Raw genomic sequence first — 18,588 nt, forward strand, 5'->3', positions numbered from 1 at the left:
CCTTGTGCATTCTGTCATTGACAGATTCGCTGGGAACCTGAGGTACTTGCGCACAGAAAATTTCAAATATTCTTCCATTATTTCTTTATTAATACATGACTCTGAAGAAGATTTCTCTTTTTTTCAATTGTTTCACTCCTTATCTGCTCCCTTTCTCTGTTTTCCCCAAATTTATAATGGAATACTCAGGTGAGTAGAGATGCTTGCAATCATTTTAACTTGGTAGAAGGACATTTAAATGCAAAAATGTTACTTCTAAAAATAAATTTTAAAAAAATACTCCTTTAGAAATAACACTGCTATGCCTTTACACAAGAATATAATCCTTTCAGTTGCTGCCAATAGCTTTCTGGGGGACAGTTTGTGAAAGACTTATGGTTTGGATTTGCAAAAAGAAAGACAGTCTCTTTCTGAAAAGAAAAAAAATATGGTGAGAAAACTCTCAGACAGGAAAATAAATGCATTACGATCAGAGGAAAACTTTAACAACTGGCAACGATTCTCTTGGCTTATTACAGTTAGAAAATTGGGAGGTTTTTTGCATTATTATAGATCTTCAAAATACTAGTGAGTGTGAAGCCAAAGGTATTAGCTGTCTTTTTAGCTGAACCAGCTTGCTTGGGCTGCTGCTCCAGATCTTTTCAACTGCCATAGGATGAGAGCAACCTCCCATGGGTGTAGTTCTCTTTAAGTCCCTCCTATCCTGCTGTTCCCAATCTGTAGGAAGCTTTTGCTCGGTTAAGAATATTTGCTTGGCATACCTCTTCTGCATCATGCAAAAAAACACCCTTGAGAAACAGCTTGGCAGAACTGGTCTCAGGAGCAGATCAGTTGGGACACATTTGCTCGTGGATGAGCATTTCCTCTGGGCCCTTTCTCATTATTGAAGGGGATGCATGGGACCTGCTGGAACCCACATATGCTTACTGCACAGATAGCCTCAGATAGTTGGTTGAAACTGCAGCCAACATGAGGCTTTGTGTGCCAGCCAATAGTTTTCCAAATCATTTAAAACTGTTTTACTACAGCAAGAATTACTCCTCACTGTGAGAAAGACATTCAGGCCGTGGAGCACATCCAGAGAAGGGCAAGGAAACTGTGAAAGTTCTGGAGCACAAGTCTTATGGGGAATGGCTAAGGGAGCGAGGAGTCTAGAGAAGAGAAGACTCAGGGAAGACCTTATGGCTCTCTGCAACTGTCGGAGGTGGAATTGGCCTCTGCTCCCGGGTAACAGTGGTAGGACAAGAGGGAATGACCTTAAGCTGTGCCAGGAGTCGGGTATTAGGAAAAATTTCTTCTCAGAAAGAGCAGTGATGCAGTGGCACAAGCTTCCCAGGGAGATGGTGGAGTCACTGTCCCTGGAGGTGTTCAAGAAACACAGAGATGTGGCACTGAGGGACATGGCTTAGTGGGCATGGTGAGAATGGTTTGACAGTAGGACTGGGTGATCTTAGCGGTCCTCTCCAAGCTTAATGATGCTACAATTCTGTGAATTGTACATATATTTATTTAAGTGTTGTTGATATAGATGTTGATTGAAGAAAAAGGAAATGTATGTGTATGGGGCTGCTGAATCACGGCCTGAACCTCTGATTGATCACCTGAGGCGAGCAATGAGTCAGCCACGGGAGCACAGGCGAAGGCAATTCACCTGTGCTGCAGGAAGGGGTGGAGCCTGGCTCCACCTCTCCTAGACCCATTTAAGAGCTGACTGCCAGTGGGGAAGGATCTTTCTGGAGGTCTGCTGCTTCAGAGTTCATCTCGCGAGCCCAGGACAGGGTGAGTGACTTTCTCTCATCTCTTTCTCTCATTACTCCGATACAAATTATATTAGCCAAGCTCCTGGATATATATATATATGTATATACCAGCTGTATATCTATTGACTATATGCCATCTATATATCCATTGATTATACAGTATTTTACAATAAATCAATCAAAATTTTAAGTAGAAATAAAAGACAGAATTTCTTTAATTTCTGGCTGTCATCTATGTTTATCTGCTCAGAATATTCTCCTTAGGAGCTATTTGTCCCTGCAGCAGCCAACACTGAACCACGCCACATAGCAGGAATAAATGTTAAGCTATTTAAGATGGTTCAGTTGTACTGTAAACATGCACAAGGACTGCACTTGGGTAACTGAAGGAGGAGTGCCAGGACCTTTCTGAATTGCTTGTTTCCATTTAGCTCCAACATCTGTGCTGTTTCTGTGTATGGGAGCATTCTGTGCCTCACTCTTTTAAAGGGCTGTGGTAGTGGGGAAAAAACTGGAAGTGGCAGGGACTGCACGAATGTCTGCCAGGACGTGGAGCCTCACAGTAGATGCTGAATTGAGGGCACCAAGAATAAACCATGCACTGATTTGTAATTTCTCCTAGATTATTACATACCTTAATTTTATGTAGGTTAGAACAGATTTACTTCATCTGAAAGTATTTACAATGATCTCTATAGATCTGAACCTCCACTCTCCAGGGTGATTGAGTTAGTACTTGTAAAAAGTGTCATTCACTTGTTTTTCACTTGCCCTCCAGATTAAGCTCCTGCTGTGTTAGCAGACACGCACTGTGTATGCAGACACCTGTGTGTGTTCTACTAATGGGAATGTGGTTGTGTACAACTTGTGGGTGCCTGTGTTGGTCTGGACAGCTGTAGGTCTAACCTTAGAGAAATGACCTACATACTTTCACAAATTCCTTTATTTCTTTTGTTTCTTTTTGTTCCTTTGCTTTTATATCTAACAATGTTATTGTGTTTCCCACTAGAACACAAACTGGATGCCTTGTATTTTGCATTTTGCTGCTCCATGTTTACGTAAACTCTAGGTACTTTACATTCCTATACAGTCTATTTCACCTGTGTTTCCAGAGCAAGTCATCTATCCAAGGTCAGTGATAGGATGAGAGGGAATGGCTTTAAGCTGCACCAGAGGAGGTTCAGGTTGGATATCAGGAAGAATTTTTTCTCAGAAAGAGAGGTGATCCACTGGAACGGGCTGCTCAGAGAGATGGTGGAGTCACAGTTCCTAAAGGTATTCAAGGAAAGGGTGGATGTGGCAATGAGAGATGTGGTCTAGAGCTTTCACAGGGGGTTCACGGTTTGACTGGATTATTTTAGTGCTCTTTCCAAACTTAATGACTGTATGATTCTAATGTGAGATCTGATCAGTCCATGGAAACAATCAAGTCTCTCTTATTTTAGCTGTGCTGAGCAGAGAACATTTCTGGGTCAGGGATGGGGACCCAGCATACTTCCCAACAGCTGGAGGAGCAGGCAGAGACAAAGATATGCAAACCACTAATGAGCTCATGACAGCAAACAGAAAAGAGGAAGATTAGAGTGAAGCAGCTTGAAGCTGAGGGCCAGGTGGGCACCAGAAGGAAGTACTGAGCACTCCCTTGCTTGGCCATGAGGGAAGACAACTTCAGAGCAAATACTTACATGAATACGAGGAATGTATGACTATCAGATTGAGATGATTTTTTTCAGAAAGTAGCTAAATCATATTGTAGAAATTCATAATTCCTGATACAGTAGAAGTCACAGCAGGGGTGCTGGCTCACTTTTGTCTCTGGCACTTCTCAGTCTTCATGGAGCTTAATGTTGTTTAAGGGGCCAAGGGGTGTAGAACAAACTACTCCTTTCTTCTTAACTGCTCTTCACACATCTGCAGACCTCTGTAAAATACTTTGAGGGTTGCTTTTCATATCCCAGAGTGAACAGCCCTTGTCCTTCAGCCTTTTCTAATAAGCCACCTTTCCATGACCCCTCTTCAACATCCTTGTTCCTGTTCTTCTCTACCCTGTCTGTATCATATCCTCCTGAATTTCTGGTGCCTGCAGCCAAGTCGCATGCTTCCCATCACTGAGCTGAGTGCCAGTGGTGTGCCATGTGCTTTACAGATGATACAGATGCTGTTTATTCGTTTATTTTTCCCAGAATGGTCTTTCCATTTTTTTCCCAGCAGTATGATATTGTTGACTCTTACCTAAGATTTAATACATTATAGCTCATTAGAGAAATGATTGAGGGTTGAGTGGTTCAGGGTGTTGTTTTGTTTTGTATTTACTTAAAGCAGGTAGACGTGCTGTAGGATCACTGATAGATCCGGCTTGTTCAATTTATAGATTTTCTCAGTTCTGAAGTTGAGAAGACACATTCACAAAATACCTGACAAAGCTATGAATGTCATTAGGACTGCAGTGGGCTATCGGAAGTGTTGCACTGCTCCTCCTTTAAATCTGTACCAGCAAGAGGTTTGTGCTTTATTTCAACTTTGTCCATCATCAGTGAATAATTTACATTGTAATTGACTGTACCAGGTCCAAAGACAGTCTTGGAAAGTTTAGGCCAAACCTGGTATTTTTCTGCCCAGCTTATTTCAAGGAAGCACGAACTGTTTTAGTTACAGGCTCTGTGCTGTCCCTGTTACAACAGTCTGAACTTCTCATTTATCAGTTTGTCAAAGCATTTTTGCTCATGTCAACAAATCCATGTTCATTGAAGGCTCAGTTTTGCTACACACGTTGAAAACCGCCTATGATTTCCTATACAGGTCTACACTGTAGCTGTTATGTAATGAGAAATATCTGAGAGTAGAAGTCCTGTGAAGCCGTAACTTGTGTCCAGGCTGCTGCACTTCAAAAGCATGGGCAGGAAGAAAAGGTATGTTTTTTTAACACAGTTTGGAAGCGGATGAGTACTTAATCTCTTGAGACTTAACATATGTTAGCACGAAGCAGTGAGCTTGTATGCTTGTTGCCCATTTTGTGACTACAAGCTGGAAATATTTTGACATCACTAGCCAAAGTTTGATAAAGCTCATTATTGTCAGAGAAGCACCCGGAATACTTGCCATGTTGGCTGCCTTTCAGTGCATCCCACTGAATATCATGGTGCTCCCCACTCAGATGTTTTCAGAGACCATTTTGTGAACGCATATAACAACTTGGCAAAGTTTCCTTCCACTGAAAATGCACTGTCTGCATAAATCCCAGGGTACTTTTCCTGCCTCTGTAATTTTCTTCTTAGGAAACCATTCAATACACAGAGTATATATTCTGCACACGTTCAAATGGTAAAAAGAAAGAAAACAACAACAAAAAAATCTTCCAACAGCTCATTTTCAGCTCATATTTTACGTTTCAAATAAGTTTGTGGGTGTCGCAACAGCTGTAGACTGTACAAAGCAGAGCAGAAGTCTCTCTTGATTTAGTCTGTGGTGTGATTTTGCTCATTCTTCCACTGCTTCCTGAGCGCAGCATGTCCCTGTGTTGTTTGAGCGAGATACCAGTTTGGCTGCTCTTCCCCTAGCACTGCTCTCAGCCATGCCTCCCCCTGCAGAGCAACTTCTGTGATAAAGACAAGTTTTTGGCTCTCGGCGTTCATCAAAAAGCACCATTTCTCTAACAAATATGTTCAAGTTGGTCTCTGATGCATGTCCAATTTGTCTCCTGCACAACACTCTTCTTAGTTTGCTGTTTTAATGCAGAGGGATTGGAAATAACCAGACTTTAACAATGCCACGTGAATGAGCACACAATACAGAAACCAAAACGTTTCAAATGTGTATTATTATCTGTGTTACACAGACACGAGAGTCTTTTTAGCTGCTTTTGTAGCTTACCCTCTCTCTCACGTACTCCTGGTGGAACTAGAGTCTCGCTCTTATCCCAGTGATCTCCCACTCTTTGGCCAATTCTACAGGGGAGCAGAGGTCTTAGCTGAACTGAGATGAATGTTAGGCAGAAAGGAAAAACAGAAGATTCTGCTCTCTTACTGGCAACGAGAGAAGTCTGTTAACAGCTCAGCCGCCACCAGACCTGGAGGTCAGATTGCTATTATAATAACTGCAAGGTCTGCTAATGTGGAATTATGCTAGAATGGGTGTTTCTAAATTAGGGGAGCAAAAGCTGCTACCAATGAAGAATAGGGTTGTTTCAGTTCTTAGGACATTTAACGAGGTACCGGCACATAGTAACTGCACAAAAAATACAGGCTGAAAAAACACAAGCTTAGTTTGGAAGCTGCTCTCTTGCTAAATTATGGGGTTTTGATCCCGACCTAAACTGATCCCACATGTTCCTGGATTCTCCCAACGTTTGAGTGCACAGTAAATCAACCATAGCTTTTGCTTTTATTGCAGAGAATGAACAGAAGAGCTAGGAAACTTTGGCATCTGTTTATCACATGGGTTAGGATTGTTTGATATCTTTTTAGCTTTAAGGTTTAAATGTAGTTTAGAACAGGTATACAGGATTAAAACATCTCTGTCAGTCGACTAAGTAGTCAACTGGCATCAGTTTACTGAAAGTACTCTGAGGTCCCCCAAAATGCTCATGTTTCAGAAAACTCCAATGCCTCCACAGAGAAAAATGCTATTACTGATCCTTCAAGCATTATCTGATTCTGCATTACTGACTACATGAAGAAGTAGTATTATAGTAATGAACAATGAAGAAAAATATATCAATTTTCTTGCTAGTAGTACCCAAAGTCTTAAAGCAACAACTGTTGTATGATGGAGTATACTGCTTCTGCTTAGAATTGTGCATATTTCCTGTGACATTTCTCCTCTTCTAACTCACTTCTCACTTCTCTTGCTCCTTGTTGGACCAGCTACAGTGGTCTCATAAGCGTCTGTTCTGCAGCACGGATCTTAGCCTTCCCATCTCAGCTCTGAGGCTCTTTGCATTTCTGTTTGTGGGCACATTTTTGTCCCCCAACACCTGCTCACCTGCTGTCCAGGCCTTATTGTTCTTACGTTTCTTGTTCTGTGTTTTAAGTCTGCATCTGATACCTTCTTCCTGTTCATTGTATTATTTTTGCAGGTTCCTTTTTTATTTTCTATTTTTGCCTTGGGAGCTGGTATTTGTACTCTCTGATTGTAGTATTAATGTATAGCCAAGCTATACTCTTGGACTCAGCTTTCCCAGTGGACCAGCTTCCCCCTTTGCAGCATCAGTCTTGCAGCAGGATCTTAGCAAGCCAGCTGCCCAGCAGCCCCATTGTCACGTGGGCTGTAGAGTCAGATTGTCTGAAATCTCACCTAGTAATTACCAGGTAATAAAAGTTTACTACTCCATAAAACCACATGGAAGAACCACTCTATCGCAGCCTTGTCTTATCCAGATGTCCTCTTCCTGCCTGCCTGATATTTGGGTGGGGGCATGACTAACTGAGATCCTTTTTGCCCTCTTCTCATGTTTCTGTGATAAGAGCACTGGTGTCCCAACTATGGGCTGCTAGGCTCAGAGGACTTCTTTAACAGATTGGCTGTAAGAAGTGAATTTGAACTAAATAATTCCTACTTTACTTATCAGGAAAAGGAAAGAAATAAAAAGGGAGGGATATAGAAGGCACTCAAAAGGTATCCTCTAACATTAAGTTGCTTTCTAGGTGTCTGGAAAAATGCTTCACCTACTGATGCTGCAAAGCACTGTGGCACTAAATCAGCCAGTGCGGTGTGAAGATAACCAGCGCGGACCAAACAGCAGCCCCGCTACACTGGCTGTGACTCAAACTGGCAGAATGAGTTTTACTTCTCTGTTCCAGTAAGGGTGTATAGTAGCTTTATGGAGAAATGGAAAATGTCAGCTTTCTGCCAACTTGCTAACAGAACATCTATCCCCGTTGTAACTTTATTTTTTTTTTTCTACTGTAGTGCCTGCCAGTACCTTATTTTATCAAGTGTGTTTTCTGTCTCATGATTTACTTCTCAATGAGATAACAATCCTGTTTCATTACTGTTGGTTTCTGTTTTGTTTGTTTGTATTTTTTTATTATTATTATCATTATTTTTTTTCCATTTTCCTTTCTTACAATCTAAATAACTAATTGTCCTGTCTTTCCCAGGGAATGTCTTGAGAGTGCAACTATATCTGCACAGCATTCCTGGGAGGTTTGTGAAGGAGTTTAAGCTGATACAGAAGACTATTAAAATGGTGAGTGGGAAATTTGGGAGTGAAGGTTGCTGAGTTGTACAGTCAGACAACCAGAATGGATCTTAAAATGGCACTAAATCTGATTTCTTGCCCTAAAGCATGAGATGTGTACTAAACTAACAAACAAAAACAAACAACAACAAAAAACACCGCAACAAAAAACAACTCTAGTTGTTTAAGCAGTGAAGACAAGAGTACAGCTTTTTTAGGCAAATGTTTGCTCTTAATGACAAAAGATTTTCCTTAATATTGAGTTTTAGTATTCCAGGCTGTCATTTATATAATTTCTGGTCTTACTCCCTGGTGGATATGGAGAACATAAACACGTTCCTTTTTTGGAGCAGCATTTTAGATTCGTCAAGACTTATCTGCACTCACTTGTCCATTCTTCTTCAGGCTGAAAATCTCTGATATAGTCAGCCTTTCCTCAGAGTTTGTATTGTTCGATGATTTTTTTCCGTCTTCTGGCTTTTTTCCTCATTAAAGCACATCTTTGGTCCTATAGGAGCCAGGAGTTGGACTTGATGATTCTTATGGGCCCCTTCCAATTCAGGATAGTCTGTGATCTTTGCAGTATGGTGCGTGAAAGTAGACACAGTACTGCAGCTGAGGGCTTCTACTGAGGCTGCTCAGATGAGTGCGGAGATAACTTCCCTTGCAAGTTGTGTTCCCATTTATACAGCTCAGTGTGGTATCTGAAGCTTTTTGCAAAGTGATATTGTTCACGCCTGTCCTGTCTGTGGTCTGCTATAACCTGTGTATCAATTTCTAAGGAACTGAAGTACGAAGTAGTTTAGCTTGTATCAGCACTGTGAGACGCTATTCATCTCTCCCTCTTTCTACCTGTTTTCTATTGCCTGGGAGCCTAGCCTTGTTCTTTAAAGAAAAACAACCTATTTGGGATAGTGCAAGCCTCTCTCCTTTTGTAGCACCTCTTGATTTTCTGGGAGTGGAGAAAAGAGAAAAGCGACAATGTGGGGAGTGTCTCAATGTGGAAGGTACTTTGAGAATGAAAGAGGTATTTCCAATCCTTTTTGTGGGATTGCTCATTGTAGTGCTTGTAATGCCTGCGGATATGTCATGGTCTCCCCCTTGGCAGGAGGGGTCAGAGCTAAGCATTCAGAGTGCTGGAATCAAAACACTGAGCCTCTTGCATGGCTGTACACGGCCATTCTGCTTTTAGTTAAAAGCCAATGAGCTGTTACGCTGAAATCTAGGCAAGGGAGCTGTGAAGGCAAAATGCACGAGAATGCTTTGATTAATAGCATCCCCACATGACAATGGCTGTTTTATAGTCTTTATAGGCATTGTGGTGTTTCTCATATACTAAAAGAACACGATGTGGTTGCAATTAATGTAGAGGCTTTTTGCTGAATTTGTTGACTCTAGGAAAGAACTCAAGCTCTTCAGTTATAAAACTAATCAAATACAGCTAGAACTGCCTTGCTCACTCCATGGCAACTTTCAAAGTTGTAGTTAGCAGATACCTAGTGATTTGCTGCTATGACATGTGGATATTTACTTTGAGTTCCTGACTCTTTCTCCCTGTGAGACAGAATTATTAGGTTTTAACATCTAGAGAAGGTTTTCTTCAATTGCCTTGCTTCAACACTAAGTTGCTTTCCGACATTCTGGCTGCTAAACTGAGTCCTCTCTAGTATCTTCAGCAGCAAGGCACATCTACAGTAATTTGGGAGAGATTCCTTGCTCGTTAAGCTTTCTTTTTCTGATTTACTTTTCTCTTCTTCTTTTCTTTCTTTTTTCTTCTTTATTCATTCTTATATCTTTCTTTTATTTTTCTCTTTTGTAGAAAGTTTGCCTGAAAGTAATGCTTAGACTAATACTGGTGGAAAAAATTGAAATTACTGTAGTCCGTGTCATAGAGCCTATTAATGGACTTCAGAAGAGATTCTTTTCTGCACCATCTTTTCATCAGTTGTTCCCATCCTTTTGAGTCTTCATCAAAGCTACAAATACTGTAATACTGTGTTATCCCTATTTGACTGTTGCAGCAAATCAAATGTCTAATACATAAAATGGGGTTATCCCATTTGTAGCTGTAAAGGAGGAAATGGCAGAGTAACATCATTACTCTCCTTGCACATTATGATTAGGACTGTCTCACTGCCTCACTGTGGACCTCTTAAGTGCATGACCAAATCTAGCCAGGCTCCATCTTCAGCAGTAAAAGCAACTTCATGAGCAGAGTGGAAGAAAAATAGTAAGGAGTCTGGATCCCTGACACTTTCCTGGTACAACAGACTCTTCTACCAGGCCGTGCAGTGCTAGCAAAGATGCAGATGTGATTTAGCTTTATGAGCCCAGTGAACACTTGGTTTTCTATACTGACTTTGATTTCTCACTGCCAAAATTTATATTCACTTTCCTGCCTGCGATGACTGAGCAGACAAATAATTGCATAATTGTATGGTGGCTGTAGAAGATATTTTCAAAATGACTAATTGTAGCAGTCAGGATTAAATTACCAACATTTAAATGTTTGAATGTGCAACATGTGTGAGTAGCACAATTATTTTCCATTTAACCTAACAGAAATGCAGTGTAATGGCAGTATGAAAAGCTGGAAATTTTGCAAGTGATGGAGCAGAAACGCCATTCATCATCCCAGGGTGGAGATTGTAGGCTGGGTTAGATGTTCAGCAGCAAGCCCTCTTGTGCACTCTGTAGGGCCATGGAAGGTAATGACTGACCCTTCTTCCATTAATGCTTTTTCAGATAATGTTATAACACTTCAGTGTCCAGTAAGGTGTCTCTTCTACGAGAAGACTCTGTCTGTGAGGAATTCTTCCTAGACCAAAGTGTTCCAAAAGCAATCCTATCTTTGTCCATCCACATTATTCTACAGACATTGCTTCTGAAGTGTTTGTTAAGCACATTCGAAAACTTTAAAAATTAGCTTTGATGATAATTTCACATGGTGTGTGTTTGAGCTCTGCTTTGTTCAAAAATTTCCTTATCACTTTCCACTGTAGAGAGTAAATATCCAGGTAAGAATAAATCATAGAGCTAAATAAAATATACATATCTTTCAGTCAGATATTTTGTCTTCTCACAGCTGGTTGTTCCTGAAGACTGTTCAAAGACATCTTTTCTGAGAAATACTTGCATGACTTCAGATTTGAGGACAAAGGTACATCCAAACAATAAACACCACTAGCGTATTACAAGCAGCTTCTGTTGCACGTACCTGAAACAGATTTCTTCCTGGCATCGGTGATTTTCTAGAGATATGTCTTAGAGGGTTTGAACTGAATGTTCAACAGGTTTTGAATGAGGAAAAAGTGTCAGGGGAGGTTAGTATGTGTTGTAAGAATACCTGTTTCATAACAGTTGTGGTTGTCACAATAAACATGATTAACGTGTTCTTCATTGCCAGCCACTCTCTCAATTCTTCATATGGTGGCAAAGATGAATAGGGAGAAAGCTTCATCCTTCTGAGAAGCTGAGAATTTAAACCGTTGCTATTGCATAGTTGCAGGCAGTTGACTGAATCAGATGAGTGAGATCTGGCCACTAATGCTTTCCTTAGCAATGATTTTTTAATGTGCCAGACTCACTTTTCCCTTAGCACAGTCCCATTTCTTTCAATGATCAAAAGAAATACAGGACTACTTTTTTTCCTTTTGCAAAATTTTTTAGTCTGTGGGCACTGAGTAATTCATACAGGTTATGCAGTTCATAGAAGATAGCATTACTTTCATTCCAAGATCCCCAGAATACTCATTGATGTTAATGTCTTTCAGTCTGCCCTGTCGCTGCCACCCAAGCACTTATAAATCACTTTCAATTATACATGTTTTTAAACTTAGCTTGATTTTGGACAAAGCTACAGTGAAATGTAGCCCGCAGGCTCTGTAAGGAATGCTTAAAATAAACCAGCACCGTTGGTTATCCTCCACAGATTTTCTTTTCTGTTGAGCCGCTGTTCTGACTTCTGCCTGATTTGGTCAGTATCGATTTGGTCTTCTCAAACTGCTCTTGGTTATTTTTCACAGCCATCCATCTTGCCCGTCAGATGTTGTTTATCTGGGGTGACAATTGCTTACCCATTAATTAGCAAAGTGACTTAGATGCATGGTTTTTTGTAGGACTGTCTATTTTTAAAAAGGCCGGGACATTACTGGGTTAAGTTGCATTCCTAGCTCTGCTTTTTGGAAATCTGTTAGTGTCAACGGTTTACGGGCTGGTTCAGCTGGTTAATAGGCTCTATCTCTGGGGCAGAGAGATTTTGCATAATCCGCGCTTCTGGAAAAGGGAAACAGGGGACCCCAAAATAATGAAAAACAGCGGCAACGATCTGAGGAGAAACAAACTGATTTACCAAATATAGTATCAGAATGCAAGATAGCACACTATAATACAATATAATTAGAATTAAATTAAATTATAATTAGAAATAAATCAAATATAATGAGAGAGAGTGTCCGAAAGGTGGATAGGCCTCACCACAATGCTGAGGTGAGATGTGCAGCAGCAGGGAGACGAAGAAGAGCGCATCAGGTGACCTTGCCAGGGGTTATATCTCCTCTCTGACCACAAAGCCCCCTGGGGTATGTAGTTCTTCTTCTCTTCCGGACAGATACCCGAAATGGAGCATTAACACTTTAACTTCCAGTGCACTACATGATGTTATGATGTGGGATACCGATAACCAAAAATCATAAAACAATGACAGTTAGGTAGCAATAGTAAATTTGGGGCTGTAACTTACGAGTGATCATGAAATTTGTTTGCAGGTATATGTAGATGGTCCAAATGGACAGACTGAGTTGAAACACAATGTCTACCCTTTCTCAATAAGTCAGTTTGTGACTTAAGAATGTTGTGGAAGTAGTTAAGGGTTTGTGTTTTTTATACTGTGACTCTTGAAAACTCTCCAAACTTTACATTGGGTTGCATGCTATGATCTGCAGAGCTATGGATGGCACAGTCAATTTATCTAAACTGACCAAAAAAAAAAAAAGAAAATAGAAAAAGACTAATGTCTTTGCTTGAGGCTAAATACGTGACGTTGTGGCAAATCAACCTCAAAATATGGAAAAGCTATATTCCCTGCCTCAGTGAACAGCAAGTGAAGACTTGCCTTTGCTTGAATGCAGTATTGGGACTATGTATAGATGCTTACTGAAATTAGATGTGGCCGTGTGAAGTATAAATACATGTCTTGTGCGGTATTTCAGATCTCATTTGGATGTGATATCAAACTTGTTATTTGGAGCCAACCATGAGATACAGTTCACAGAAAATAAAATTGGTACTAAAGAAAAGGACACATGATTTAATTGGACTTTGCAAGACTAAGTCAATAAATCAGTAAATAAACTTTGCTTAAGGGACAGTATGAATATAACTGATGGTAATGCCAGTGCCAAACACCGTGTCTCCAACCTGCCATAGCCTTTTTGCTGTTGGAAGAGGATGATGATTTGCCATAGTCTGAAATAATGGAGATGGACTTTTATGCTTATTTGCTTTTCCTTTTGTTTTAACCTTATACAAAGCTTTATAAATGACAAACGTGACTGATGGTGATGCAAATTTCCATGGATGATGAAGTAACTAAGCAATTTCTATTAGTAGAGATACTGTCTATCAGGCAAGCGGATCTTATTGCTCTATTGATTTATTCAGACAATTTTTGATGGATTGAATTAGAGACATTTGTCTTGTAGGCAGAATCTTCTTGCTTTAAAGATGTTTGTAATTCTTACTATGACAGCTTCCCCAGAATTATCTGTGTAGTATCTGTTTAAAATTAACAAGAAAATCCAGGGCCTAAGTGGATAGTGAGAGTTAATTAATTAATCTGAGCTATAAGGAAAGTAACTGCCAATGGAATAAATTACACCTGTACTCCACCAGAACTCTCACCTTGCAAGTAAACAGGTATGGTCAAGCAAGGCCTGGGAAAAGGGAGCCTAAGAGGTGTTTGGCTTGAGCAGGCACTTTCTGATAAAGTCTGCTAGCTCTGGTTGAAGTCCTTGATCAAAAATAGCTGTAGTATCCATACTTCCAAAGAAGTGCCGTATGCATGGGATCCTGCAACTTTTCTTGGAAAGGCTGAAACTTCTGCTGCTATAGAATAATTCTATTCAATATTTTCCCTCCCTTCAGGACAGGGTTTTTAAGTGAAAGAGAAAACTGGCAGATGTTCCTAGCATTTGAAATGTATTTTTGTCTATTTTCTGCCTTGTAATTCTAAACAAAACGAGACCAGTCCTTGAGATACAAGATGGGACACAGAGGAGCGACACCACTGTGTTTGCAGAAGAGTGAGTGACATAACCTGGAGTCTTCCAACTTGCTTTCAAAGGCTGATGTCAAGCAGCAAACAAGAAAATATAAAGCTGCCTTATAATATACAAGATAGCTGTTGAGCTGTTGATGTAACATGGTCAAAAATTGTTGTACTTCTAACGCTGAGAGTTTGCCTGTTCGTGCTGAATGAGAGAAATGGGCTGCTTGTAACTTCATAACCAGCCCTTTGCATCCAACCGGCTGGCCAGTCTCTCCTTCATCAGAATTGGAGTTGGATCAGCAGTTCCAGCTGAAGTTGAGACAGGTTTTAATCACCTTAATTTCCTATGAGGTCTATGAGAATTGAAAACTGGTTAGAAGGAAAAGATTAACAGTAATGCTCTTGCACACAGAAGCACTGTCAGAAACCATCAGTTACAAGGGTTTGATGGGAGCTGCAGGGCCAGCCCACATCTCCATCTCCAGACTGGCCACTGCAGGTATCTGCAGCCAAGGCTGTTGCAAAGGGAGCAGATGGTCAGGTTATTGCACTGGGTGGAAATATTGGGGACGAAGGAACTCATTTGCTGCTTGTGGTATAGACTCTTATCATAGGAATTAGGGGATAGCCTCATGGATAGCTTTATTTATTTATTTATTTGTTTATTTATTTATTTATATGCATATATACATATTTATACTTGCCTCAGCACTTCCACGGCAAGATTCTTCTCACTGATCTAGTTTTCAAAGTAGATAACAGTTCAGCCTGTGCACAATTTTCAGTTTTGTTTTTTTTTCTGACCTAAGATCACTGAAGATTTATTATTGTAAGTAAGTACGATCAGGGATTCCAGGGTTTTCTTTCATGTTAAGGACATTTATTCCAAGTATATACATGTTAGTGGAATGAGGGCATAACCAGTACATGCGTATTGGCTACTGGGATCGAAACATAGCCAGGCTGGTATTTTACTGTCTTTGTGTATGTTTTACGACCCTTCTAAGCTGTTGTCAGCCAATTTTGAAGACAGTCAGAAGTGAAAATACCAAGTAACAATTTTGTGAGCAATCTTCCAGCATACTGCAGATGGAGAAGGTAACACAACAGCTTAATTTCTTAATTCCTGTCATGTCTCTGCAAACTGGACGTCATTATAGAAAAATACTCCTTCAGTGTTACTGATAAATCCACAAATATAGAGCCAAGTTGCAGCCAGTAAACTCCAACTATCTTGGTCAAGCAGACAGATATGGGAGCAGAACATATCTTGAAATCTCAGAGTTCCTTTTAATTGTTTTTCACTACTATCTGTTTTTTGGCCCTTGAATAAAAGGTGGACGTTATTTACTCTTTTTTGGTGGTCCTGAGCAAAGGGGATGTGCTGATGTGGAAAAAAAAAAAGACAGTGTAAGACACAGCAGCCTTGAGTGAATTTCAGCTTTCAACCTGGCTGGTTACTTAGTTATTTGTTCAGGGAAGGGAGGGAATAATAAAAGAGTTATGCATTACAACAGTGAACAGTTGGCTGAAGCTCTAATCAAGAGACAAAGAAAATTATGCCTAATGACTACAACAGACAGCAGGTTGTACATTTGGACCTCATGATGTGTTCCAGGCAACATGAAAGACAGGAAATACTTTACACGTGTTGCCTTTGGGGAACAAGAGAAGATACGGAGGTCAAGCGTGGTTCTATGACGTTAGCTGATAAATGCTTTCAATGGTGTTTTTTTCCCCTTTAATTTTCTGAGCAGCATGGTACTGCCTGCAAAGCAGTGGGAAGATCAAACAGCCAGCTGCTCAACATTGGTCACTGCCTTCAGAGAACAATGAACACATCAGCACGGCTGAGCGCTGCTGTAGATCACCCAGCACACACAGAGGTAAGCTGCAAATGACCTTGAGCACTGTAGCAACAGTACTTGGCCAAGACCAGGAATAATGTCAACCCATTATTCTTCAGTGCAATCCAACGAGCTACAGGAGACAGGCTTGCAGATTGGAGGCTCTGGAGCAGTTTTTAACAGCTTGAGTTTGAAAACAATAACACATTAATGTTGGCTAATTCACAGGCTACCGAGAAGTACAGTCCTTGTTCCAAACATTTAATAAAGGAAAGAGTAGAAGTGAAGGAATGTTTCATGTCATTGTTGGATTTATCTTGCTCAGATACTAATTTTTTTTTTATTGCAGCGACAGTACTTATGATTTTCTATATGCCCATAGTAAAAAATGAGTCCTTCTATTTCAGAACAAATAAGCTGTCTAGACCTTTAGGCTACAGAAAGTAAAGAGAAAGATATAGAGATATGGGAGGTGAATCTCACACTGGATTTTTTCTTCAGTAATTGTATAGAGTTTTTAAGGCGCACAAGTGGACTTCAGCACATGGTTGAGCACTTTGAGCCAAGACCAAGGTTACGATTGGACTAGACAATCTGAATGGTCTTTTTCAACCTAAATGATTCGATGATTCTATTTGTAAATGGAACTGAACAAATTCTGTCTGAGGTGTTTCCAGAAGTCTCCATGTCCCTATATGACCACCATCTGCAGGATCAATCCTTGACTTGCTGTCTCTCATAGCGCAGTTTTGAGCTCTGTTCACAGTTTAGGTGAGTGGCTATGTCAGGTCTTAAAGTGAGAAATTTAGGAATGTTAGCTTTTCAGAGGATAATTTTCCTTCAATTCATTTTTGAGATATTTTGATCTGTCCTAGAAACAAATCTTGTGAGATTTGATTGCAGTCTGCTGGGAATGCAGGTATGCACATGAAAAATGGTGATTGTATTATACTTGAAATGGTTGGTTCAAAATATATTCTAGAAAAGAAGAGGAAGGGCAAAAAGAGGGTGCATTTTTTTTCTTGACTTCTTCAGAAAGTGAAAAAACCTGTTTGTTGTAAAATGTGCAAGTCTTTTTCCTGAGCGCTTTTTGAATGCTGTAGTAGTCTATGCAGTTTAGAAATAGCAGGGCCAGAGCAAAGAGAAGACTTTATCTAGGATTTCAACCAGCTGGAGCTAGATACATTCTTAAGCAGCCAGTTGCATGCTGAATTTAAGCTCAGACCTGTTTCATCTGCAGACAATAGCAGAATTCACAAGGCTTTCAACATCATTGGTTCAGGAACGCTATCTTTGGTTTGGAGGGCAATTAAAAATCTGCTAAGAAACACAGAGAATAAGCAAAAAAACCTTTCTGAACTCTGAATTTCATCTGCACAGAGAACTGTCAGAACATCTTGTTGACCCGAAAGGTACAAACTAAGTTATTTTCCCAACTGCATGTTATTTGTATAGGGAATGACACTCGCCAACAAAGCTGCTTGTGCATATATGTATTTTGAGACTTTCGAGAGCTAGTGACAAGGTAATTGTTTGATAGATGCAGTATGTTAGGGGATTGCTATCCAAATAATATGAGAATCAATATTTGGTCACATAGTTGGCATATAAGCAATCTGTCATTAAATTGTGTCTGAAAGCAACAAAACCATATTTTCTCAGGGGGAAAAAAAAAATAAAAAAAGGTTGCATTTGCATGTGCAGTGGAGAAAAACTTCCACTGGCAATGGTGTGTCATGGTTAGGTTTTTTAGAGTTGCTGAGTAACTTATGCCAGACATGCTGGACATACTGTATGAAAACTCAGCTTGTGTGGTAAAGCACAACTGTACTCAGACACACTTATTGTCCAAAAGGGAATGACTCTCAAAGTTCCAACTCAGTGAGTTCAAACTGCCACTGCTCTGAGTGGCACTGAGCATTTTTTGGGTTACTGAGCAGGACCGGTTGTTTTAATTTTGAGCTTTTCAGAAAGCAAATTACACAAAGTTATTCAATGCTGTTGAAAACATCCTTTATTGCTGCACTTTGGTCTGCTTGCATTTTGCTTCATGGTCATAAACATTTTATAGAGAGAACAACCCTTTTATTTTTCCAATTTGATGAATTTTGAGCGAGATTAACTGCATAGCATTTTCATAAATCAGAAAGAAGGATGGCACCAGTGATGAGGAAACTTGCTTTGGTTTGGCAGATTTTACTCTTTTAGAAAGTTCTTTTTCTAAATTGTGGTTTTGTGCATTTGGACCATCTGTGAAAGCAGCTGAAAGCAGTTTTGATGTATGCGGTAGTTAACATGGTAGAGGAGAGAAAAATCATCAATAATTGATTTTAAAACATTTAAGATGACTTTGACCTTTGCAGTCTACTTCTTGTTAAGACAATAAATTAGAAGTGACAGTCTACTTTGTATTAATACAAAATATAAGTAGGCTTAAATGTCTGTAGAATGCACATTCAGATTTACTATGCATATCAGTGAAAGATAGCTGCAATACTTTCACTTGTATTTTTCCAAATGAGAGAGGATTTCTAT

At 40.0% G+C, this 18,588-nt stretch overlaps 1 long non-coding RNA gene across 2 annotated transcripts; it reads left to right on the forward strand.

Annotated features, from left to right (window-relative positions):
- The first annotated feature begins 1,738 nt into the window (after positions 1-1,738).
- On the forward strand, positions 1,739-16,382 carry LOC109367299. Of its 2 annotated transcripts, XR_002114305.1 has the most exons (6): positions 1,739-1,779; positions 4,560-4,669; positions 7,403-7,557; positions 7,859-7,947; positions 15,964-16,092; positions 16,173-16,382. It is a non-coding gene; the product is annotated as an uncharacterized LOC109367299 (long non-coding RNA). The 2 variants fall into 2 exon arrangements; XR_002114303.1 differs by lacking the exon at positions 7,403-7,557 and having other exon boundaries at positions 16,173-16,371.
- Positions 16,383-18,588: the final 2,206 nt, after the last annotated feature.

The sequence above is a fragment of the Meleagris gallopavo genome, chromosome 4 (genome assembly GCF_000146605.3).
Source record: "Meleagris gallopavo isolate NT-WF06-2002-E0010 breed Aviagen turkey brand Nicholas breeding stock chromosome 4, Turkey_5.1, whole genome shotgun sequence".
NCBI lineage: Eukaryota > Metazoa > Chordata > Aves > Galliformes > Phasianidae > Meleagris > Meleagris gallopavo.